The following is a 25583-nucleotide window of genomic DNA, read 5'->3' as shown; positions in this document are numbered from 1 at the left end:
TGGCTATATGGTTGCATCTCTCACATGTGTTGGAATTTGTTGGGAGGAGGAGAGGGTTGTCTGTGTACATGAGGCAGTTGTAACATTGCCTCAAGATTCCCAGATTCACCAGCTGGACCGGAGAGGAGATTGACAACTGACCTTTGGACATGCTAGAATAGTATTGGGAATTCCTTTATAATTGAAAAAAGGGCCACTGGGGAACAAGGTACTCAAGGGGAGTTTGTGAGGGTGTAGTGCTTTTAATTTTTTAGTGCTGACTTATATAATTGCTTTAGTGAGCAAGTGTCAAGTAACTTAAATGCAATGTGTTACAGGTAACTTTAATGCAAATATGACAAACAGTAACTTTCTTTCAAGTGAAACAAGGAAATAAGTACAGTAAGCAATGCAGATATTACTAGGGATCCACAGAAGCACTGAAAAGCCATGTTTTAGGTGAAATTAGTGTTTCAGGGAAATAACAAGCAAACAAACAACAAGCATACAAACAAAGCTAGATTCAGCAGGCCTGGATCTAGTCTATACTACAGCAAACAAGGTGTACCAATTTCAGTAAGAAACAGTTCAAATATGCAGGCACTATAAGCCTTTAACCAGAAATTCCCAGCTCAGAAGGGCAGAGTCCAGCCTCTCCTCCTACAAGAGTGCAGACCACGAACTTTCTTAATGTAAAATAACTGGCCTGAAGCCCAAGTGCTTAAACCAGAACTAATACACTTTTAGAATAACAGACACTGAGCCCTCAATCAGCAGTTCCCAACTTAGAAGGATGTAAGCTACCTGTCCTGCCACCACAGTGTAGGCCACAAACCTTCCTAATGTAAAACAACTGGTCTGAAGCCCAAGTGCTTAATCCAAAAAAATTAGAATGATAGCTACACTTTAATCAAGTTAAGACCAAGCAGTAATAAATACAATTGAATACTTTTAAAGAATGCCTGGATTAGTGCTCAAGTTATACAAACAAAGCTAGATTCAGCAGATCTGGATCTAGTCTATGCTACAGCAAACAAGGCGTACCAATTTCAGTAAGAAGCAGTTCAAATATGCAGGCACTATAACCCTTTAACCAGAAATTCCCAGCTCAGAAAGGCAGAGTCCAGCCTCTTCTCCCACAAGAGTGCAGACCACAAACCCTCTTAATGTAAAATAACTGGCCTGAAGCCCAAGTGCTTAAACCAGAATTAATACACTTTTAGAATAACAGACACTGAACACTCAATCAGCAGTTCCCAACTTAGAAGGATGTAAGCTACCTGTTCTGCCACTACAGTGCAGACCACAAACCTTCTTAATGTAAAACAACTGGTCTGAAGCCCAAGTGCTTAAACTAAAAGGCTTAGAATGAGTTACACCAAGCAGTAATAAACACAATTGAGTACTTTTAAGATGACGCAAAAGCAAAATAAAGTAGGAAGAAACACAAATACAGTAAAAGCAGATTTTTTTATTTTTTTTTTTTTTAGTAGAAAGAGAGAAAGGAGTAGCAGAAACTAAGCTGATTGGCCTTCTCAAATGTTTTCCCTGTACTGGGCAGAATGAGGTAATGACATTAGACTGGGAGGAGGGTCCCAGATCAAATTTACACTAAGTGTGGGCAACTGCAAAGCCACCAACTATAAAAACACTATACCAACAGGGAGGGTGGGAAACAAGCTGCAGAAATGTTTCTCACAGCTGAAAGGCAGCAGTGAGCCTTTAAATGAAAGTTTTAAATATCTAAAGGAGCCTCTAGAAAAAAAGAGTTTAACTGCAACAAGTTTTCAGAAACAACCCAACAGATGCTTAATAAAAGTGGACAATTTCCAGTTAACACCTCACACACAGTGAAACTAGCTAGAAAAATACACAGTACACAAAGTGCTATAAATAACAAAGAAATAAAGAACAAAATAAACAAAAAACAGGATACTTAATGTTATATATTATAGCTCAGAGTTTCCTCAATGTTCTTCCTTCGATCAGTTCAGTGTGAAATGGCAGAACACTCACAACTGAATTTCTTAGGTAACAGAAAGTTGAAACCTGAGACAGCTTTTAAGAAAGAAATCTCAAAAGAACCAATGAGGTGCTTAGTCTAAGCTGTAGTTCAGGTGATCTCAGTCAGCCAATGACCTCAAACAATTCTCTCTCACTGAAATGCCTGATGGCTTTGGCTAAACCAAGATGTCCCTGAATATGTGCTCAGACACACAGCCTCCACAAACACTAGGCCCAAATACAAGCCTGAATATGGAAATACTACAAATATCCCCTCCCCACTACTTAGAACAAACTGCAGAAATGTTTCTCACAGCTGAAAGGCAGCAGTGAGCCTTTAAATGAAATTTTAAATAGCTAAAGGAGCCTCTAGAAAAAAAAGAGTTTAATTGCAACAACTTTTCAGAAACAACCCAGCAGGTGCTTAATAAAAGTGGACAATTTCCAGTTAATACCTCACACACAGTGAAACTAGCTAGAAAAATACACAGTACACAAAGTGCTATAAATAACAAAGAAAGAACAAAATAAACACCTGCAAAATGTAAAAAGCATCTATGAATGATGTAGATAATAACATTGATATACATTGCCTAACTCATGTTGTCTAAACTTTAAATTGAATAATATTATACAATCTCTATATACAGTTTGGAATGTTTTTCTTACAGGTTCATTGGTAGGTACTAGACTTTAGGCCCAAGGGCCTAAGTAAGCCTAGCCAACAAGGTTCCCTGGCTTATGCCACCCAAGAAAGTTATTTTCCTGTGACCCTGTTGAGCAGAGCCACAGAAGTGATCCCTGGGGTGTATTCCCTATTTCCATATTTCCTTACAGTCATTTACATATGGGAACAGAACTAAAATGGATTGGAGGACTTGAGATTCAAACCTGCATCTCTAAGCTATATCCACACTCTAACTCTGACACCTTCTTGCCTAGCTAATCCACCTTACCTAAGACTAGCTGCTGGAAATGCAGTTAAAAGAATTGGAGAATGTGCAGGGGTGGTGTACCAATAGGATCACAGCTTATGCTTTACAAGACATACAACCCACTGTGCATTTATGAAAATAAAATTGCAAGCATGAATGCATGTCAGCACAGTGGTCACAACACAAAAACACAACTGTAAACTTTTATACCTCAGAGACTGGAACACTGTCATGTAACACATAGCAGTTGTTAACAGACAACTACTAATTGCTGTACTTCACATGCACAGTAATGTATTTTAGTTAGGGGACATAAAATATGTACAAATATTTATTATCACAGTGCAAACTTTAACTCCAAATTATCCATGATATCAGGGAATGTCCCTATTCTGCAGTCCAAATGTATATCTGACATTCTCATTCTGTCCAAATATAACTATGAGAAGGGTGTAAAATTCAAATTAATAAATAAGGACACAGTTATGTATGAAAATCAACTTGCAAATAGCATATTTTAAATTCTTTTTGCATAAATATATAAGTATGTTCAAAGCTTTACAAGTGAAAATGTCGTAAAAGAGGTGCTGTTAGCAGACCATTACAGATTACAGAGAATTCATAGAAATTTGACAAATAAACGAGATAGTCATAAGATGTTAATATGTTAATGTGAAATGCATGTAGATAATTTGGCTTGTGTGGCACAATGCAGTTGTGTTTGGACCTCCAGTACTGTGATATCATTAATAAGGGGTTCAAAGCCTACAGACAACTTGTACAGATATTGCAACTTACGTTGTTGTTCCAAGTGTTATGAAGTCATGCATTGCTTTCATATCACATATGGTTTTATATGTCACAGTACTATATGGTATAGGGACTAGTTCCTGAATTTTGGCACTGCATAAGACTGCACAGATGTTAAATTTGCATAAGCTGTCCACATAATCATTTTCATATGTGGGCCCCCACATCAATCTAACCTTGTGCATTTAATTGTCTTTCAGATGGCAAACAGATCTAGGGTCAACAATGTCTCCCCACAGGAAAACAAAATTATAGCAGCTGCATTGTGTCAACATGGGTGGCGACTACTGGGATGGGCAGGAAATACAGTGCAGAGGAATAAAACCTGGACTGAACTCACCAACATGATTAATTCTGTGAAAGGACTCAACAGATCCCGGGAGGCCTGTAGTCAAAGGTGGTCTGACATGATCTTTTGTGCAGCCAACTATGAACATTGGTATGGGAGGTCAAGGGATGCCACTGGTGGTGGCTCACCATTGACGCACCCTGATTAAATTACACAGTTTCTTGTATCCCTGCATATGGCAAGTGGGAAGCATGATAAACCTGGGGATGGGTAGTAGCAGGTGCTCCAGGCCACACCTGAATGTGTTACTTTGAATAACACTGATTCATATAAAGTAACTCAGTACATATTGGTGTTGCATGCACATTTACGTATTGTCATTTTTGTGTTACAGAAGCAGAATTGCATCATGCACATGGGATCACACAGGGTGATACTAACTAAGTGTAATGACATGTATCATACAACTTCAGTGCATACATAACAGTGCCACCAACATTTGTAATGTTGCCTGCATATATTTGTACAGGTCCAGCCACTTCTGCACTATATCAGGGTATGATATATGAGTGTATCTGTATACTTTTACTGTGACCATTACCTGCTGTTGACTCAGGTTCCTCTCATGCCAGTGCTGTTTGCTGTCATGTTGATATTTCCACTTACATTATCTTTAACAGGCCTATGTTGTATGAAATTAATGTTGCTGTTTTTTCTACACAGGGATATCAGGCCAGCAGGTGCACCATACATTACTTGAATATCACCATATCCTGTTACTGTGTTATATATGTCATTATGTCACTATGCCAGTGCCTGCATACATGACTGTGTTTGCTTTGTCTGTGCTTCCTACTGCAGGACCATCTTATGATACACAGGCTCACCAAATCAGGATGGTGCCAGTGGTATGCTATTACCTCTCTTTCATACATGTTATTGCTGTTGTTGTCTTCCATTAATAATGTGTCCTTCTGCCCCTGCATAAAACAGCCACCATCAGCATCTCAGCCACAAACAACTGACACGTGTATGTGTTACCTACTGTTATGTTTTACCCCTATTGGAATGTTATATGCTAGCAAGGATATGATTAAGAATGCTGTGTTTATGGCTTTGTTTCCCTACAGCAGTTGTAATTAATCCCTCTCCTCCAGTGCTGGCTTCCCTAGAGGATATCTCAGCTATGTGTTATGTTTGTATTCCTCAAATATGTCATGTATGTTGCATATGTAACATAAATGTCAGCTCCCTGTTTTTAATTTCTCCAAGTCTTTTGGGTTTCTAATACCATGATGGGAATGGACCCCATTCCTAAGTCAAAGTACGATTAAAGTTCATGAAATTAGTATAGTTTCAGTCTTGATGTTAGCCCATAGTGCTCTCCGCAGTACCCGCAATGTGCCCAGTAATGACTCCTTTTGCAGTTCGTATGGAGTTACATGTGTTGGTAATTTATTTAACTATGACTCTAGACTCTTTTTATAAGACCCGCTGCTCCTATTACTATCTGAGTATCTTTCTTCCACATTGCTCTTGTTTCTGCCTGCAAATCCTGATATTTTATGACTCTGTGTCTCTCTGTATGCAGGACACTGTAGTCAATGGGTGTTTGCTATTTCAGTGATCAGTGCTACTTTTGTCTCCTTTTCCTGGACCACTATATCTGGTTTTCTAGAATCTGTCTTTTGAAATGTTGATAATGGATGATCCCATCTGATGTAGACTTCATTATTTTCTATGATGCTTTGTGGCTGGCTCATGTTTCCAGTGTTTTTCAACCACTTTAACCACTTCAATACCATAATGTTTGCACAACCCCCAGTGCAGCAGTCTTGCCACATTATTATTCCTTTCAGTATACAGTCCGTCTGCCATTAGTATGTCGCAACCAGCAACAAGGTCTGCAACTGTTTCCAATTCTGTTTTACAAAACCTACATTTGTCTGTTTCTTCCACATGTTCAATGTACGTAGTCAACTATCTTGTGCCACCAATATTAACCTTTCATCTCTTGGTTTGAATTTGCCTCTCCTTAACCATTCCTGCATTCATTCCTGATCAACATGAAGTTCTTCCAGCAGTTTTCTATACTTGCAACTATATTTATGCATTTCCACATTTCTTGCCTTCTCATATCGTCCTTTACACTTTTGTTTTTAACACATTCAGTTGCTGCCTGATTTTTATCTAATTTTGATTTGATTTCCACTCCTGCATGACGCCGATATGCTTCTGCTAGACTAAGCAGGGAAGTAATCTTAGATTTATTCTCCTCATGTTTCAAAACTTTTACTACATTTGGGTCTTGGGAGGTCAGCAGCTATGTCTGGAGTCCCACAATTGCAGATCTATACATGCAATCAGTTTCAAGGAGGTCCATCCCTCATTCAGAACAGGGAATATATAATCTTGGTATCCCCTACACTTCAGACCTATAGTATCTGGGCAAGGAGGTATAACAGAACCAATTGGGAAATTTATAGACCACACTTTGAAGCAATTTGCTGCTTCTTTGAAGTACATCTGCAGGGATTCTTGGGATTTTCTTAGGGGTCTGCAATCCCTAGCATACCATCCGGACCTATTGCTGGTAACTATAGACATTGTTCAACTGTTCCCCAGTATACCTCATTCTACAGGACTGAAATGGTTTAGTGATGTTTTAGTTAAAGAAGCGAAACTTACCTCTAACACCACAAACTTGTTGGTAGAGTTAATGGAACTAATCCTGGAAAATAATTTCATTTGTTTCAACAGTCATTTCTACAGGCAAAAATCAGGTGTTGCAATGGGGGCGGCCTGTGCCACAGTTTATGCAAACATAGTGTTGCATAAATGGGAAAACACATATATTTTTGGCACAGAGTGGGCACAGTACATCAAGCATTATGTCAGATTTCTTGACGACATTTGTCTTGTATGGAGTGGTACTAGGGCAAATATGGAAGAATTTTTTCATTATATTAACAGCACTACTTCTTTTCTAACCTTTGCACACTCATTGAGTTTTGACAGCTTGAATTACTTGGATGTGCACTTGGTTAAAGATAAAGTTAACAATAGGTTCATATCAAGTGTGTTTAGGAAGCCCACCTATTCAAATGCTTTTTTGCATTTTAAAAGTAACCACCCTGAATACCAAAAAAGAGGCATAGTCAAGGGGCAATTTATCCATGCTTCCAGAATGTGCAACACAAAGCAGGTGTTTATGGAGGAAATTAGGTTCCTAAAAGAAAGATTCTTTGAAAGAGGGTATCCAAGCCTTCTTGTTGAAGAGCTAGCAACAGAAATTATTAGGTGCAGGGAAACAAAATATCCACCTCTCCTAGACACTACGGGTACATCAGTATGCCAAGTGGGCAGTAGACTGCAGAATAAGGAACAAAAAGGATACATCCATACTTTTAGTATTGATTATGAGGTTGTGGAAAACAGTGTAAAGAAATACTGGCCGATCCTAAGACTGGACGACAGGTTGGGTAATATGATTCCAGAGTTTCCTAGATTTATTAGACGTAGGGGTACCAATTTAAAAGAAATGCTAGAGATGAATCAGAACAAACCAATGGCAAGTAATGATAATAAAAAAGAAGGCACATACAAATGTGGAATGTGCAAGCAATGCCCGGCTATATTCAATGGACATAGGTTATATTTACCATCAAGAAAATTCCTATATCAACCAAGGGGCCATTATAATTGCAATGCCAAATTTATTGTTTATTTAGGTTTATGTACTAGATGTAAAAGTTTCTACATAGGAAAGACTGAAAGAACCCTCAGAAGATGTATTTATGAGCATCAGTATGATATAATTAAGAAAAAGGAAACTAATGCTTTCTATAGACATTCCCTTTTTTTATCCTAACATGGAAATTAAATTCATTATTTTAGAACAGCTAAGGTTGGATGAAAGGGGACTGGGGGTCTCTTTTAGAATATAAAGAGTTATTATGGCAGCTAAGACTAGATGCAGGAAGGCGACCAGGGCTCAATGACGCTTGCAGCATTAGCAGCGCCCTGAGGTTAAGAAAGGCTAAATTATGAATTTTTGGTTTTCCAGTGTTTTCAGGGTTTCACATATAGAAATAAAATCTTGCTGAATAAACAGCACATGTTAATACTTTTAACATACTAGCATGTGTATAATATTGGTTTTTGAATATTGTTTTAACATTGCACAGTTTTAACATTGCATTTTTTAACACTGTATATTTTTATGGCAACCTGTAAGTACACCAACAATTGATTATTAAGTTTATGCATGCACTTTGTTTGACATTGCAGTGAGTTGTGCTTAGTAATGGTCTGCCTGCAAGTAGACTTTGTACCAGCAAGTAATTTGAAGGGTTAATTAGACCTTCTCTTTTACTAATTGAATTATTGGTCAAGCTTTGTCTATGTATATAAAGAGCAACCAGCTTGATTTTATTGTATCTTGAAAAAGCTCAGCACCAGGTTGAGCGAAAGCGCTTGAGGGGATTGTTGTGTGTTATTAAAGCAAGAAAGTTTTATGTAAGTTGCAGCCTTTCATTTTCTGCCTTGCGGAAGAAGGAATATCAGCATTTCATCAACTTTTTATTCTGGGCTTCCAGAGCCAGCTTCCAGGTTGTGGATCTGCTTTGCTTTATTGGTGCATTTTACTTGTTCTTGGTTTTCAATCTTGGTATGCATTTATTTTTATAAATCATTTGATGAGCATGAAGCATCCTGCTTGTTTTCCTGACTAATCTATCCAATACATTTTGGGGCAAGCCAATCATTCCAAAACTGCAAGTAAGGATAGGAAGAGCAAATTGGTTTATAGCTTGGATTTTGTTCCTAGATGTCAATGCTATTATCAGGAATAATTTAAGTCTTCTAAAGTATTCCTTACTAAGTTTTATTCACATTTGTTCATGTTTTATTGTTGATCCTTCATCATTTCTCAAATATTTATACACTCCCTCTTGATCAAGTTCTTTTATATCATATTCCTGTCTCAGACTGCTGTTTTCTTGGTGCTTCAATTTTCCTGCTTTAAACGTTGCTTTTGCACATTTATCAAGAACAAGTTACATTCTTATATCATCTGAAAATGTTTTGACTACTTGCAGTTGTGCTTTCAGCTCCTCATCTGATGAGCTATACAGTTTTAAATAATTGGCAAAGATGAGAAGTTTTTACACTTTGTTGTTTTCTAGGAGCCAAATTATAGCCATGGCCTAAGCTGTTAAGTAAACAGCTTAATGAGTTAAGGGCAAGACAGAATAGCAGCGGTGACAGTCACCATGGAATATCCCCCTTTGAAATTTTATCCCAGGGATAATAGGTTCATAGGTTCATAGGTTGATACTAGGCTATCTGCCCTAGGGCATTTATAAGCCTAGCCAGAGTGTGTTTGGCTTTTGCCACCCTTTTAGATTTGTTGACTGTGCCTCTGTATAGTAGGTCACAGAAGGTAGCCCTTTTAAGGTTAGTTTACTGTACCTCTGTCAAGCAGGGACACAGAAGAGATCCCATGGGTAAACTTACGATCTCCCATCCACTCGTCAAGATTTCTCTTGAAGAGGGTCAGTGAGGGGCTCTGCCTAACATGGATTGGGATTTTGTTCCAGAGTGAGGGGAGCCTCTGGGATATGAATCTGTCCCTCCAGCATGTCCTATTTATTTCTGTGCTGAGGTTCAAGTCCCTGGAGCATGTAGCTCTAAGAGATTTGGATTTCCTGAGGTGAAGCATGTCCATTAATTCTGGGTTGGACATGGCTTTATACATCAGACACAGATCGCCTCTGAGTAGGTGGTACACAACTGAGTAGAGCTGGAGTTTCTTTAGCCGAACTGCATAGGGCATCTGTTTGAGCCCCTTGATCCTCTTGGTGAGATACTTTTGGGTCTTTCCAGTTGTTGAAGGTGTCGGGTAAGGTACATCCCAAATGGGGCATTGTACTCAATTATGGGCCTGATAAGTGATGAGTAGAGGGGCACAATCCTCTCTTGATCTAGATGTGAACCCTTTCATGATAAGGTGGGCTACATAGAAGGTCTTTCTAACCACTTTGGCAACGTGATTGTTAAAGGAGAGATTGCTATCTACTTCGGTCCCCAAGTCTTTAATTACTTCTTCCGTACTTAATGGATTATCACCTATGTGGTAATTTGTGGGCACTTTGTTTTTCCCAGTGGGGATGACTATGCACTTTTTGGCATTTAACTTTAAGCCATGGCTCTGGCACCAGTTATCTGTCTCTGTGAGACCCTTTTGGAGGATGCTTGTATCAGTCAGAGAGTCGATTACAGCACCCAGTTTGCAGTCATCTGCAAACTTGGTCAGCCATAGTCCACCCGTGTTAGCCTGTACCTCGGAGAAATATATACCGAACAAGAGAGGTCCCAGGACTGAGCCTTGTGGGACACCACTTGTAACTGGTTTAGAGTCTGACATGGCACCTGCTATTCTGACCATGTGGGTTCTATCCCTGAGCCAGTTTGCAACCCATCTTGTGACATAGGGGTTGATATTTAAGCTGGTGAGCTTATTTATGATGCCCGAGTGGGGTATTGTGTCGAAGGCTTTTGCGAGGTCCAGGTAGGCTGTGTGGACTGCCTTCCCATCATCTATGGCTTTGGTAACTGTTTCAAAGAAGTCAGTTTGGTAACTGTTTCGAAGAAGTGCGGTACCACCTTTAACATTCTTATAAGAAAAGCACAATCTTGGTCTGAACTGTCTGCAAACAGCTACAGTTAACTCAACTGCGGTACCACCTTTAACATTCTTATAAGAAAAGCACAATCTTGGTCTGAACTGTCTGCAAACAGCTACAGTTAACTTTGAGTATGTGTCTACCTGTTTGAGCTAATCTTCATTTTCCCCTGGAGAGCACTCTGCTTTGGCTGTAAGCAGCCCCCCCCCCACCACCACACACATCTTCCACTTTCTCTTATTCCCTACTGTTAGCAAATAGTATCCATAACTGATCAATACTGTGTGTTTGTTAATTTAAACTATGACCATAGTAGCCTACTGATACAAGGTTACCCTGTTTTTCCACCTGAGAAATTAAGAAAAGACTTGCAGTTTCAGAGCAGTCCATGGTCAATTGTGATTGTTTCTTAACACATACTTGTCTTTGCTTTGTGATAGGTTCTTGTATGAGGGGCTGGAAACAAACAGGGTCTCTACCCGCTTCGCTCCCCACCCTGCCCCCTATTGCCTCCCGCCCCCAGTGGTCCCACCTTTATTGCACTCAAACCCCTCCCATCTTTCCAATAGCCAACCACAGCGCTAACCCAACACTACCTCCTCCATATTCCCTCTACTATCACACCTCCTCAACTAGCATGTACAAACATACCTTTCCTTTGCTCACTGCATGCACTCTCCTTGCATATCTTACATCCTACCAAAGCTCCATCATTCCCCCACTCAACCACTACCACTGTACTACTACTCACACCACCACTCATGTCTCACCCATACTCAGCTCCCCCACCAGCTCAAGAACCATCCCTATGCACCCCCCACATATTCTACCAACTATATTACTCAAACATAAAGCATCCCTACAACTTAACATAGTAACCCTCCCACCATACCTATTACCCACAGAGCACAATCATAAAGTTTCCCTTATAAACAAACACATTCAAAAACTGAGAAAACTAATAATCTCATGCATATCAAAACTAGCCCTAAGTAAGAGACATCCACCCCAACCCTGGCCCTACCACCTGCAACCCCAATCCTCATAATCAGACTAGAAACCACAATGTCTCCCATATTACAGCCAATAGAAAGCCAAGTGACTTCCTTCTACTAAGCCTAAATATTAGAAGTATATCCAACAAAGTCCATGAACTCCATGCCACCATAGACTTGTACTCCCCAGATATAGTCATCCTGACAGAAACCTGGCTAAAACCTCACATTACCAGTGAGCAAATCCTCCCTACCAGTTACGGAATACTAAGAGTAGACCAGCTAAACAAAAAAGGAGGTGGTGTAGCTATAATATTTAAACAGCATCTAAACATCCAGATCTTAAAATCATCAGCTCCACAAATAGGCAATGAAGAAATAATATATACCAACCTCAAAATTAACCAAAACAAAACCATCAACATAATTGGATGCTACTTCCCACCTGGCCAAAACATCCCTCCACTAGAAAACCTCCTCAGCTGGTCTACCCACCATCTCCCCCAAGAAACTATCATCTTAGGTGATTTCAATATTGACTGGCAATCCTGTTCTGGCAACAATCCAACCCATCATGTACACCTTCATGGCTTCACCCAACTAGTCCAGTCACCAGCAAGGATAAATAAAAACTCCAGCAAGCACACTACCCTGGATTGGCTACTAGTCAGTAAGAACCCCCAGTCATATATAACAGGCTGCTTATCAGATAGCCTCAGTGATCACTCCCCAACATTCCTACTCAAAAAATACCTTTACCAAGCTAAACCTGTCATCTATCGTCAAATACGTAAAAAAATAAACTTTAACCCACTCACATTCATCTCATCCATCAAAGAATGTAACTGGCAGGCTCTAAAGTACCTCAGTCTAGATGACGCAGTTGAATTTTTTAATACTACCTTCCCGAACATCCTGAATTACCATGCCCCCGTAAGATTTTCCAGAACCAAAGCACAACCCTCCCCATGGCTACTGAAAACCACTAAGTCAGAAATGAAAAACAGGGATAAAGCCTGGGAGCACTGACGCAAAACCAAAACCCCTGCAGCTAGACAGAAATTCCTAGAACTACGCAATAGAGTCAAAAAGCTAATAAAAACGGGACAAATTTCAGTACTACCAGTCTGCCCTAGACTCCTCACAACACAGCCCCAAACAATTCTGGTCCTCCATAAACTCCATCCTCCACCCAGGTAAAGTCAGTACCCCTCCTCCTAACATCCCTCACTCCTCAGAAAATATTGCTACCTCATTCAACACACACTTCACCCAAACCATACTATCACTAGCTAAACAACACAACCCCCCTCCCCTCCAACCCACACCTTCAACTAGTAATCTCCCCACTGCCTTCTCTTTTTCTCCTGTACCTACCTCCAACATAAAAAAACTCTTAACTAAACTTAAACCCACCGAATTAGCTGCAGACAACCTCCCAAGTGAATACCTACAAATCGCAGCTGATGCTCTGGCCTACCCAGTATCAATCTTGATTAACCGATCTCTGTCAGAAAGTTACGTTCCCACATTGTGGAAAGTTTCACATATAATCCCCCTCCACAAAGGCGGACCCTCTGCAGAACTAACCAATTACCGCCCCATAGCTATTCTCTCTCCACTCTCCAAAATACTAGAGAGATGCATACACTCTCAGGTCTCACACTACCTCCTTATTAACAACCTCCTTTCCAGTACTCAGCATGGTTTCCGACCAAACCATAGCACCACCACTGCCTTACTCTCCTTTACTAACACTATCCTTCAGCATAAAAACAATGGCTATCTCTCCTCTGCTACTATCTAAAGCATTTGACATGGTCCCACACAAACAACTTATCTCTGTCCTCAATAACCTATCCTTCTCACAATCAGTCACCAACTGGTTTCAGAGTTACCTGTCTGACCGCCAACAATCCGTTGTATGGTAAAATGACATATCTCCCCAACTACCTGTCTCCATAGGGGTTCCCCAATGATCCATCCTTGGACCCCTACTTTTCTCTGTTTACACCAATAATCTAGCCTCTGCCACCAAACATGGTACACTCATCCAATACGCAGATGACTCGACCATCATCTGCTCAGCCCAGTCCCTACCCAAACTGCAAAAAGTCACACAGGAAGCATTTTCCTCTGTTGAAACATGGTTATCCGATGCCCAATTAATACTCAACCCAAACAAAACTAAACTATTCATCTTCCAACCCACCAAACATACTCAAAACAACTCTCACTTTAACATCACAGCAAAAGACAACACCGCTATATACCCAACTGAACACACCAAATTGCTAGGAGTGGAAATAGACAGTAAACTAAAATTTGACATTCACATATCACCATAAAAAAGTCCACAAAAAACTAGGAGCATTATACAGAAATAAACAATTTCTCACCAAAGCAGCAAAGATTTCAATAGCAAATTCCAACCTTATCTCCACCCTGCTTTATGCCTCTCCAGTATATACCAACCTAAGGTAATGTGATCTAAACAAGCTAGAGACCTGCTACAACAAAATCGCCAAATTCGCCACAGGGGCATCCTACCATAGTCACCACTGTCTCTCACTTGCTGAACTGGGCTGGCTTAAACTCCCTCACCTCCTTCAGTGGTATCAACTCTCACTCGCCCACAAACTAGTATACCATCCACTAAATGTCCCATCCCTCCAGAATCTACTCCAACCCTATCGCACCACCAGGCCACTAAGATCCAGCAACAAAAATCACTTGCAGATCACTAAAGCCAATAACTCTGCTGGTGAAGCACTATTCTCTTGCGCCATAGCCAAATTATGGAACTCACTCCCACCCACAATTACCTCCATAGCATCATGCACCAACTTCAAAACTTTATTAAAAGCGCATCTAAAAACATGCTGGCTATGCCCTTGCAACTCCCACTCTAATATCATCCACCCCATCCAACTACTACCTTTCTTTCCACTCCACTAACTACCTTGATGATAGTAAGCTCAGATGCTCATAAGCCTAGTACTTATTATACAACAGGAACTTCTCATTATTACATTTGTTAATGCCTGTTATGTACTTCACAGGTAAAGATTCTAGTTGTCTACTGATGTACTATGTTCTTCATCTGTAAATATGTTGTAAGTAATTTCTATGTTAAATTGTTAATCGCTATGTAATCTAATGTAGCTACTGTCTGTTTATTTTAACTGTGGAGCTTTTCTCCCCGGGCCTCCGCTGAAAATGGACCCACGTCCAGTCGGACTCTCCCGGTCAACAAATTTAAATAAATAAATAAATAAATAAAAATAAATAAATAAGTCGACCAGGTTCAAGAGGCAAGATCTGCCCTTAATGAAGCCGAATTGGGTAGGATCCAGTGTCTGGAGGTTCCCAATGTCTTTTTTTTTTATTTCCATGATTATACGCTCCATAGCTTTGCAGACCAGGCTAGTCAAGCTTATAGGGCGATAGTTTCCGGGGTCTGTTGTGGCACCACGTTTGTGGAGTGGGACCACTGTTGCTGTACGCCATTCCTTGGGAACATATCCTGTAGTAAGGCTGAGAATGAACAGTGACTATATGAGGGTTTAGTTCTTCTTGGAGCTCATGTAAGACGCAGCCCGGGACACTGTCTGGTCCCATTGATGCTGTGTTTTTTGCTTTGGAGAGGGAAGCTCTCACCTGTGCATCTATGATCTCAGGAAGACTACCCTCTGTTGGGATAGACATTTGCTCTTTTGGGGGGGAAGGTGGGGAGAAGTTTGCACTGAACCTATCTGCCAGGATGTTGGCAATGTCTGTGGGTTCAGTGTATTTTTTGTCATTTTGCACTAACTCAGAGCATATCTGGGAGTTGCCTCCCAGGTTTCTGACATAACTAAAGAAGGCCTTGTGATTATCTTTAGTGTCTTGTGCAATTTTTCTTTCGAAGCTGGCCTTAAATGATTTTATGAGGGATCGTAGTTTCTTGCTAGTACTGATCAGTGATGTCTACCCTTTGCGATTTTGCTCTGTCATGTAGTTGCTTTCTCCTTCTGTTGTATAGCTTATTTATAGCCAGGGTCCACCAGACAGGTCTCCTGCCTTTGGAGGAGTGAGTCTTGGTTTTATTTGGGATAGCATGCTCCATGCATTCCTGTAGGTGTGCATAGAATGCTTTTGTAAAGGATTCTGCATTTTGGGCTGTATTTTCCACAGGCCCGGGGGCTTTGAAGGATTCCACCTCAGTTTTGAGAAGTGTGAAGTTTGCTTTTGAGAAGTTCTTCACCATGATTTCCTTGGCTAGGGGTGGGGACGGAATATGGATGTCCAGTGAAATTTGTTTATGGTCTGATCTGACCAATGAGGGGTATACCTCTGGTGTGGAACATAGAGACCCCATGTTGGTGATGACCAGATCCAATATGTTTTCCCCTCTTGTGGGAGTGGTGACCAGTTGTTCCATAGCATTTGAGTTTATAAATTCTAGGAATCGTTGGGTGAGGGTGTTTGGGCTTGAGTAGTTTTCCCAATCGATGTTTGGGTAGTTGAAGTCACCCAATATAATAGTGTTTGGAGAGACCTTCATATTTTCCAGTGTTCTCAGGAAAGCCGAGTGAGGTTCCTGTGTTTGGGAGGGTGGTCTGTAGCAGGCTACAAACTGAAAGGCAGTTTTGCCCACTGTTAGTTGCACATGGATGGTCTCCAATGCTTCGTGCAGTGCCACTAACCTGAAGGTGTGGGTATCTTTGATAAATATGGATACTCCCCCTCCTTTTGTGGTTCGGTCTGAGTTTTGGGGCCGGAAAGCAAGGTATGAAGTATAGCCTGTTAGTGCTGGGGTGCTCTCAGGAGCCTTGAACCAGGTTTCTGTTACTGCACAGCTATTGATATTCTCCATACTGAGGAGAGTCTCGAGTGCATGCATCTTGAGGTTTAGACTTCTGGCGTTGAGCACCATTACCCTTAGTTTTTTTTTCTTTGTGCTGTCTATGGGGGTGGGTTTGTCTTTTGAGCCTTGCCTAAAAAAGGCACTATGGGGGAGGCAAGAGCCTTTGCCAGTATTCGAAAACCCAGGGGTGACAGGTGCAAGCCATCCCTAGCAAAGCAACGTGGCTTGTCGGGCATGTCATCCCAGGCTCACAGACACTGGATCCCCTTTGAATGACACCAATACTTTAGCCAATTGTTAAAATTGATAATTTTGTCTTTATACTGTGGCATCATTCTTGGTAAGGGTAAGATGCTACTCAAGGTCAGTCATACCGGCCTGGGCTACATGATCAAAGAGCTCCTGTACATCTTTTTTCATGTTGTCCAGTTAGGTACGTCTCAGGTCATTCACACCAGCATGGACAATGACGGAGTCATACTTGTACTTGCTTTGGAGTGACTTGAGTGCTTGTGTTATGTGGCAGATCCTGTCACCCGACAGGCAGCTTACAGTGACCTTCTCCTTGTTCAGCCTGGTGAGTGGGATGTCAGTGTGTCTGACAATAGAGTCACCTATTACAAGTGTATTAGGTGTGTTGTTTAGCCTTAAGGGCTGTGACTGTGTGGCACACTGACTTTGTGAGCTATGTGCTACGTGGATATTGTTTCGTGGTAGGTGTTGCTTGGATGTCTGCTTTGGAGGTCTCTGTTGCTTAGGCAGATTTTTATTTAAAGCCTCAGAGTATGTTTTTGTGTGTTTATGTGTTTGGTTTGCTGATGCGCTAGGTCTATGTGAGACTGGATTTGTGGTGTGTGTGGTTACCTTCTCCTCCTGACAGGCTGTGCCAGTACTGGGTTGAGAGAACTTAGCCTCCAGTTTGGCTATACAGTTGCATCTCTCACATATATTTGAGCTTGTTGGGATGAGAAGAGGGTGGTCTGTATACATAAGGCAGTTGTAACATTGCAATTGTAATTTGTCCTTTATCATGGCTTAATTGCAAAGTGGTCTGTCACTGTTTCATGGTCATTGTAATGTAGTTGGTCAGTGTAGGGTGTATCTTATACATTTTTAAGCACTCTTTTATCCATGAATGTGGGATACTATCAAATGCTTATTTTGTAGTCAATCCATGCCATACTTAGATTCTTCCACTTTTTGCAGTTCTCCACTATGACTTTATTTAACAACAAATGATCCTTTTTTCCATATTACTTTCTTTTATTGCCCTTTTGTTCTGTTGCAATGATCGAGTTTTCTTCTAAATGACTATAAACTGTCAGCATCAATTACAGTGTATAGTTTATATGTTGTTGGAAGGCAAGTTATTGGCCTATAGCTTTTAGGGGAACTTGTAGGTTCACTCTTAAGTAGGAGCATTGTTTTTCCTGTTGCTAGCCAGGTTGGTGTTTATTTGTGGTGCGTATATAAATAGTTCTTATTTATGGCTAAATGTTTAAGCAAAGATGTTAATACTCTTAACCAGAAGTTAGGTACTGGAGCTGGAGTTTTCCACTTAAAGGCTTTTCTTAACTTTGTTTCAATCTCTCTGGCTGTTACTTCATCCCATTTCATATCCTGTTCCTTTGAACTTCTTATACTTTCTTTTTCTTCATCTACCCATTTAGCATCTTTGATACATTCCATAGGATCTTCATAAATACTTCTCCAAAATGTATCTATTTCTTCCTTTTTTGCTGGTCTTTCAATTAATTTTACCTTGTTTACCGGTTCTCTATAAAATGTTTCTGGATCATGAATAAATTGCTTATTTTGCACTTTTCCTTTATATGTATCTGTGCATCTTCTAAGTTTTTCCATCTGTGTTGAGATTTTTAATTTGTTATTTGCAGTAGTGCATGATAGATCCTGGTCTGTTCTAATACTGTGCATTGCTTTTATCACATCTATCTTTCTGAGTATTTTTGTTGATCTATTCCCTCTTGTATAGTCTTCTAACAGTGACACTTCTTGTCTTAATTGTTTTATAGTTTTCTCTATTCGATACATCCATGATGGTATTCGATTTCTCCCCTTCCTTACCCTCACCACCCTGTGTTGTTGTGGTAGAACTTTATCAGTTATTAATTTAGCTGCACAGTAATATATCCTGTTTACTTCTGTTATATCACATGGATCTCTATGGACAGTCCTAATTACTGTTTTCATTTGTTTTATCAAACTTCTGACTTTTTGAGTTTTATTGACCTTCTGCAGTCTGTTTCTTTCATTTATCTTAATGTGTCTATCTGTCACTATTAAATCAAGTAACTCTTGTTTTAACTCATTTTATTCCATACTGAAGGCACATCCCTTGTTTTCCGTTTCCTGCAGACATTCTATAGAAAGTTCTATAGCATCATCCTGTGGCACATTCTCTTCAATTTCATCCTGTGCCATCCGTTGATCTGTCATATGGGAACTCATTGGCCTATCAGTCCTCAACACTGACTGTCAGAGTTGGCACAGTTTCCTGTTCCTTCCCTTGCTGTCCAATTTCAAGTGAACATTTATCCTAGTTTCCTGTGGAAGGCTCCAAAATATCTTCATATGCCACCTGACCAATTGCCTCCTGTTTCACTGGTTTCCCCTTAATTTGAATATCCATTGCTCTATCCTGTAGTGATGCTTTCTGAATTAGATTTTCTACACTAAATCCTTCACTTAGCAGGTACTCTATAACCTCAGTCACTATTTCTTTACCATCTCCATTACTAATCTCCCTTTCTACTTTTCCTCTTTGTTTTCTTATTTTTTGTATTGTAATGTATTCCATATCTGAATTCCTCTGCTTGTATTTCTCTTCAAATACCTTTGGTGCTGCTTGTTTTGTATTGATTAGTTTTGCTTTCTCCTTTGCATAGATATTACACCATATTAAATCTCTTTTTGTTTCCCATGTCCATATTTCTTCTTCAGATGTCTCCTAATCTTCCTGCTTCTCCTTACTTTGGGGACTCGTTCCATCATACTGTGATGTAACTTGTGTTAGACCTACTACACCAAATCCTTCACTTCACAGGCACTCCATAACTTCAACTTCTATTTTTTAACTTCTACTTTACTAATCTTCTTTTCTACATTCCCTCTTTGTGATATTATTTTTATTGTGAAATTTTCCATATCTGAATGCCTTTGCCTGTATTTCTCTTTGAATATCTTTGGGGCTGCCTTCTTTATACTGATTCATTTAACTTTTGCCTTTGCATAAATACTGCACCATATCAAATCTCTGTTTCTTTCCCATGTCCATATTTCTTTTTTGTACTTTTCAAAAATCTCTAGGTTTCACCCTGTGGTGATGATTGCTCTGCAGACCACTGACAATATCATCTGTCTGGGGTTGTTGTGAAGTCTGATGCCATGGGAGTCTGACATTTTTGCTAACCATAGGTGACTCCATTTAACACATTACACTTTATCCATAATTTACACAAATATATATATATATATATATATATATATATATATATATTGCTTGTGATATTAGCAACATTTCTACATTGTGTACTAAGTTGTTCTTCTGTTTGAATCTTTTGAACAGATAGGAATGTGTTTCACAGAGTGATGTCCCTTGTTGTCTGGCATACACACATACACAACTAAGAGTCAGTATGCATACCTGTGTCACTTGTGGTCTGAGTTGATGATCCATGTTCTGATAGATTTGTATATGTTCTTAATGTTTTATATGAGAATTATGTTATGTCTGATGCTGAGTGTGTACATCTACTGGGTAATTGCCATTAAATGCAATCTCTGCTGCTGAGAGGCCATCAGTGTTTAGTCTGTGTACTTCTGTACATGTGGCTTGTCCTGATTTAGATGTGTATGTTAGATGCTGTTATGTTACCTGGGCCTGGACTTGTGATAGCATCCATTGTCCATGTCTGTTACTTCTGCCCCCTGTGTCCTCTTACTCCATCTCCTCTGACAGCTCTAGAATGTCATCTTCAAACATCAGGAGTCCTTGGGTTGGTTTACTCACAGCTGCCCATGTCTGTTACTTCTGACCCCTGTGTCCTCTTACTCCATCTCCTCTGACAGCTCTAGAATGTCATCTTCAAACATCAGGAGTCCTTGGGTTGGTTTACTCACAGCTGCAGCTTGAATACCACCATGTGCTGTTATCATATTGTTTAGCATGGCATATACAGTTATCATCTGAGCTGCCATTTTCGTTTTGTACTGCAGTGCACCCCTGATGTGCCTAGAAATTTGAACCTGACTTTGAGTACACCTAAGACATGCTCATTGGTATCTCATGCTGTTGCTTGTGCTCTATTGTAGGCCTCCTCTGCAGATTCTGATGTTCTGTGTGTGTGAGGTCATTAGCCATGGCTTGAGTGGAAAACCACAGTCACCTATTGTGGGGAATGAACACATATGTTGTCATCATGGAAAATTTTGACAGGAATGTCCTTTGCTTACATTTCTAGCTGTGCTTCTGTACTTATCTATTAGCATTCCTTCAGGTATTTCACCTTGCTGAAATGAAGCCCTCAGTCCATAGGGCAGCAACATGGACAATTCCAGGATGATTTCATTATGTTTGTTAGGCTGCTATCTGTGGCACACACAACCTGGCAGTTCAGGGATGGCCACCCATTTCTATTGCTGTATCTGTCTGCTTCTGGATGCATGGTAGTTTTATTAGGAATGTGGGTGCAGTCTATTGCAACTATATATGTGCAAATTTTGCAAGATTATAGAACTGTTGCATAACAGTTCCCTGCTCCCTGTGGTAGATGGAAAGGGTATTTATTCATCTACCTTGCTGCACATTGCAGCTTGGAATTTTGACAGGATATGACTGTCAACTCTCTGTGACACTCCTACAGCATCTCCATGTGTCTTTGGAATGTCCCAGATGCTGGTACACCTAGGTTGAGATTTTGAGAGGGATGGGATTGCCTTGCAGTGTCCATACAGATATGTGTGAGGCACACATGTTGCACACAGCCTGCATCTGCTGTCTGTTTAGGCGGTACCTGTCAATGACTTTTTGATCTGAAAGTTGGCTTAGTTGCAGCCTTGCTCTCTTTCTAGCTGGCTGTCTTCTAGGCTGCATAGTCAGATCCTCCCCCATAGTGTGCAATACCCCAGCCAGTTGCAGTTTATTCACTGCAGGTAGCATTATTTTTCCTTATTGTTATGAATTCTGTATGCTTCCATAGGAATAGCTTTCATTCCTTGCATTGCAGTATGGCACTTGTCAAGGATTTCAGAAACAGTGCTGATGTTACAGTTTGCCACATTTAAGTTGTGTTGAGCATACACAATGTGTTTTGGAATCTGATGGGTGTGTGAGAAATCCATAATTATCCTACTTTGAAATATTGTCCACAGCTGGTGCACTGAAGACTTCTTTTAATGTGCTCCACGGCTATCATTTAGAATCTGGCCCATAGCTGCACATTGTGAAAATGGGGAGATGTAAACATGTCATACCATATATCAATATTTTCTACTGATATAATGTTAACAACATGTTGTGCCCTAATAATAATAATAATACCCATTTACTAACCAGGTAGGCCCACCGTCTATTTCTAGTGATAACCTAGAAGCAGTGTCTGGTTAAGTGACTTGCTCAAGGTCACATAATGAGCAAATGAGAACTGATGGAATCCTGCACCTGAGGAATTACAGCTCATGGCTTTGGCCCTCTGTACCAACTGCAAGACTCATTGTTGATACCCTTATCTTTAACTCATTCCATCTAATGGAGCTCTTGAAGTTTGCACTTTAACTGCTAATGGATGAAACTTAATTTATTTCATTTATTTATGTACTTTTTTTGACAGAATAAAATTATGTTCCCACATTTCAAACAAATGTTTATATCTCTGAAACCACAGCGGTTGCTAAAAAGTGTCAATGTCAAACTGTTCAGCGCAAATTATTTTTATCAAGGTAATATTCTTTAGGTTCTAGGTCTTAAACTGGAGGTAAGATTCAATAAACCCTACATGGTCTGCTAAGCCAGTGACCTGCGTACAGTAGCACACTGTTTTGTATTCAGTAAGTGGCTATACATGGTGTATAGAGCTACGCAACCAGGGTAAATACCATGGCATGGTAATTACAACATAAGCAGCTGAAGTGTATGTTAATCAACCAATCCAAGATGGAAGAGCTATTCAACAAGCTATAAATCGAATAGACCCAGTGCTGGTTTTTCCTGTGAATTCCAAAACGTATATGAATACAGCCACAGAAAGGAGTCTACACTGGAAGAATGTTAGGGTCTGCTATTGCTTTAATTCATGTGTATATGCAAGAGGTTGAAGTCTATGCTGCTGCTGCTGCTAATAGAACACGGCCAAGCAGGAAAAGAGTTTTCACACCCCATTTAACTTATCACAATCTGCATGAGGTGGAAACTGTAGATTGCTACAGGGTAGATAGAGACACACTACAGGAGCACTGCATCCTCTGTCATCCTCAACTCAGACCCAGGGAAAACCAAGGGAAACCAATACTAGTGAAGACAAAGATATGTGTAGCGCTAAGAGTTTTAGCTACAGGAACTTTTGAGAGACCAACAGGGGGCATGCAGGGGGTGTCACGGGCATCAGTATCCAGGATCCTCAATCAATTCCTGAATGCTGTGCTGCAACATGCTAGTGACCACATATATTTTCCCCATACTCCTGAGGACAGGGCCACAAACATGTGGGAGTTCTAGTCTGTAGTACACTACCCTGAAGTACTGGGTGCCATAGATTGTGCACATATAGAAATCAAAGCCTCACCTGGAGAGCAGAAAAGGGTCTACATTAATGAAAAAGGCTTCCACTCCTGCTACTACCTGAACCTGACTGATGTCTGCTGGATGAGCTCTTCTCACAAGAATGCCCAGGACCATGACTCCATGGCCTCCCATGTCTGTGTGTGGACATCTCAATCACTGATGGAGCAGTAGAATTAGTGCCACTATGTGAGCATGATCCGGCATGGCTACATCAGCTAACATCAGATGATTCTGTTCCACTCCCAGCAGACATTCCATCACAGACACCATCCATCCCAATGTGTCATTCATCCAATCCATTGAATTGGCAACATGGTGGAGGCAGTCACACATGTCATCATGTGCCACTTCTACTGCCTTAAGCATTTCTCTGGAGGACCTATTTGAACATGTCTGCACCTTCATGATGGACCTAAACATACAACAAGTAGCATGGATGGGAAGACGCACCTGGAAGATGGACAACAAGCCTCTTCCGAGCACCCCTAACAAACATCCTGCATGGCACCTTGCACACACTTTGGCTACAGCCAGAGTCAATAAGCACTGAAGCCGCAGTAACCATAGTACCTTGATCAAGTCTCTCACTCTCCACCTGTCTAATATCTGTGGGCTCCCTGGAATGGGTTGGCGTAGGTCTACTGGCTGTGTCTGATGGAATTAAAGGGGATGGCTGAATGTCAACTTCAATGTCGGATTCAACCTCTGCACCCCCCTGACAGTGCCTTTGTTTTGCCACCATCATCATCAGAGTCTGCCAATACTCTGAAATCCGGTGTTAAGAGTCCTACACTTCCATTGTCAGGATCACCTGTGATAATAAGCAACAAACACAGGAAAGAAATTAATACCTACACTACTATATTCCAGTAAATGCTAACAAACGAACAGTGGTTCCACTATTACCGACAGTACAGTAATACACACAATTGTCCTAACACCCACATCACACACATATCAGTAAAATAAATATTTCTTTGAACTGCTAATCAGTATTGACATAAAAATGTTTGGCTTACCATTTGCAGCTGATGCAATGCTTCCTGTGGATGGTCCTGGAAGAATTTAAGCAAAAGGTAAGTACAACATCATCATACTTAACAGTAACTTAGGGGGTTAAATGTTTTGCCCTTTATATGTCCATTAACGATAGTTGTAAAAAACTTGGATGACACATCCACCCCCAAGCCCATGTATAATCAACCAGAATGTGTTACTAATTATATCAATCTACAACTAGCCCCCCCAAAAAAAATTATGTTAAACAGAACAAGTATTTCTGTCAGTATTTTACTATACATAAATATTTAACAAGTGAGACAGGTAAGCCTACGTGGAAGAGCCTCCTGGGACATACTTGTCCTCTCTGAAACAGCAGCACTGAAATCAATGACATGCAGCTGTGCAATTTGAACTGAGCACTCTGGATCCCTGACAGTGGATAGGAACTCTTCATTTGGTGTCAGTGGTGGCTTTGTAGCAAGCTACCTATAGCCATCTATTCACTGGACACTGCAGTTGCTCTTCTCCAGGCCGATGAAATCATGTCAGTAGCCCTATAACACATCTGATCATGTGTCCTGCTCTGGCCATCAACTGCATTTACATCAGCCACTATCTGCTGCCAAATTTGTATTCTGCCAGACATAACCCAATGTCCTCTCTCAAGCAGAAAGGTACTATGTCATCTAAGTGCTTCTACAATCACTTCATTGTCAGGGTCACTGAATGGGGGCGCTTGTGGGAACAGGGACACTTGGGAACCATAGTCCTTGGTGACATAAAACACAAGAGAAGGATAATACACATAAGTATTACAAAAAACAAAATTCTGCTTAGATATAACACATAAAATGTAGTTTTCAATATTAATCACTAGAGAAACAAAAACAGTTAAGATAAAAAAAAAGAATTTATGTGGTTGTACCATGTTACAGTCACACACGAAGCAAGTTTGGATCCAAAACAATGAGAGTAACAATAGCAAAGCAAACTTCTATACAAATAATTTTGTTTGTGCCAACATAGAAATTGAACTTGGCTTCCTCACCTCCCCCCCCCAAAACAATAGGCAAATGACACATTTTGCTAACAAGCCATTAGTGAAATGCTAAAAGTCCTATTGCATAAACTGTCCCAAAAACATGTGCACATATGTACCACAGAACATAAATTGAATGCAATTGCCAGTCACCTCTACCTATGGCCAGCACTCCCCTAAGGTGTTTATGGGCCAT

The sequence above is a fragment of the Protopterus annectens genome, chromosome 12.part0, assembly GCF_019279795.1.
Source record: "Protopterus annectens isolate FY-2018-M chromosome 12.part0, PAN1.0, whole genome shotgun sequence".
Lineage (NCBI taxonomy): Eukaryota > Metazoa > Chordata > Ceratodontiformes > Protopteridae > Protopterus > Protopterus annectens.
Note: the sequence above shows the minus strand (reverse complement) of the source record.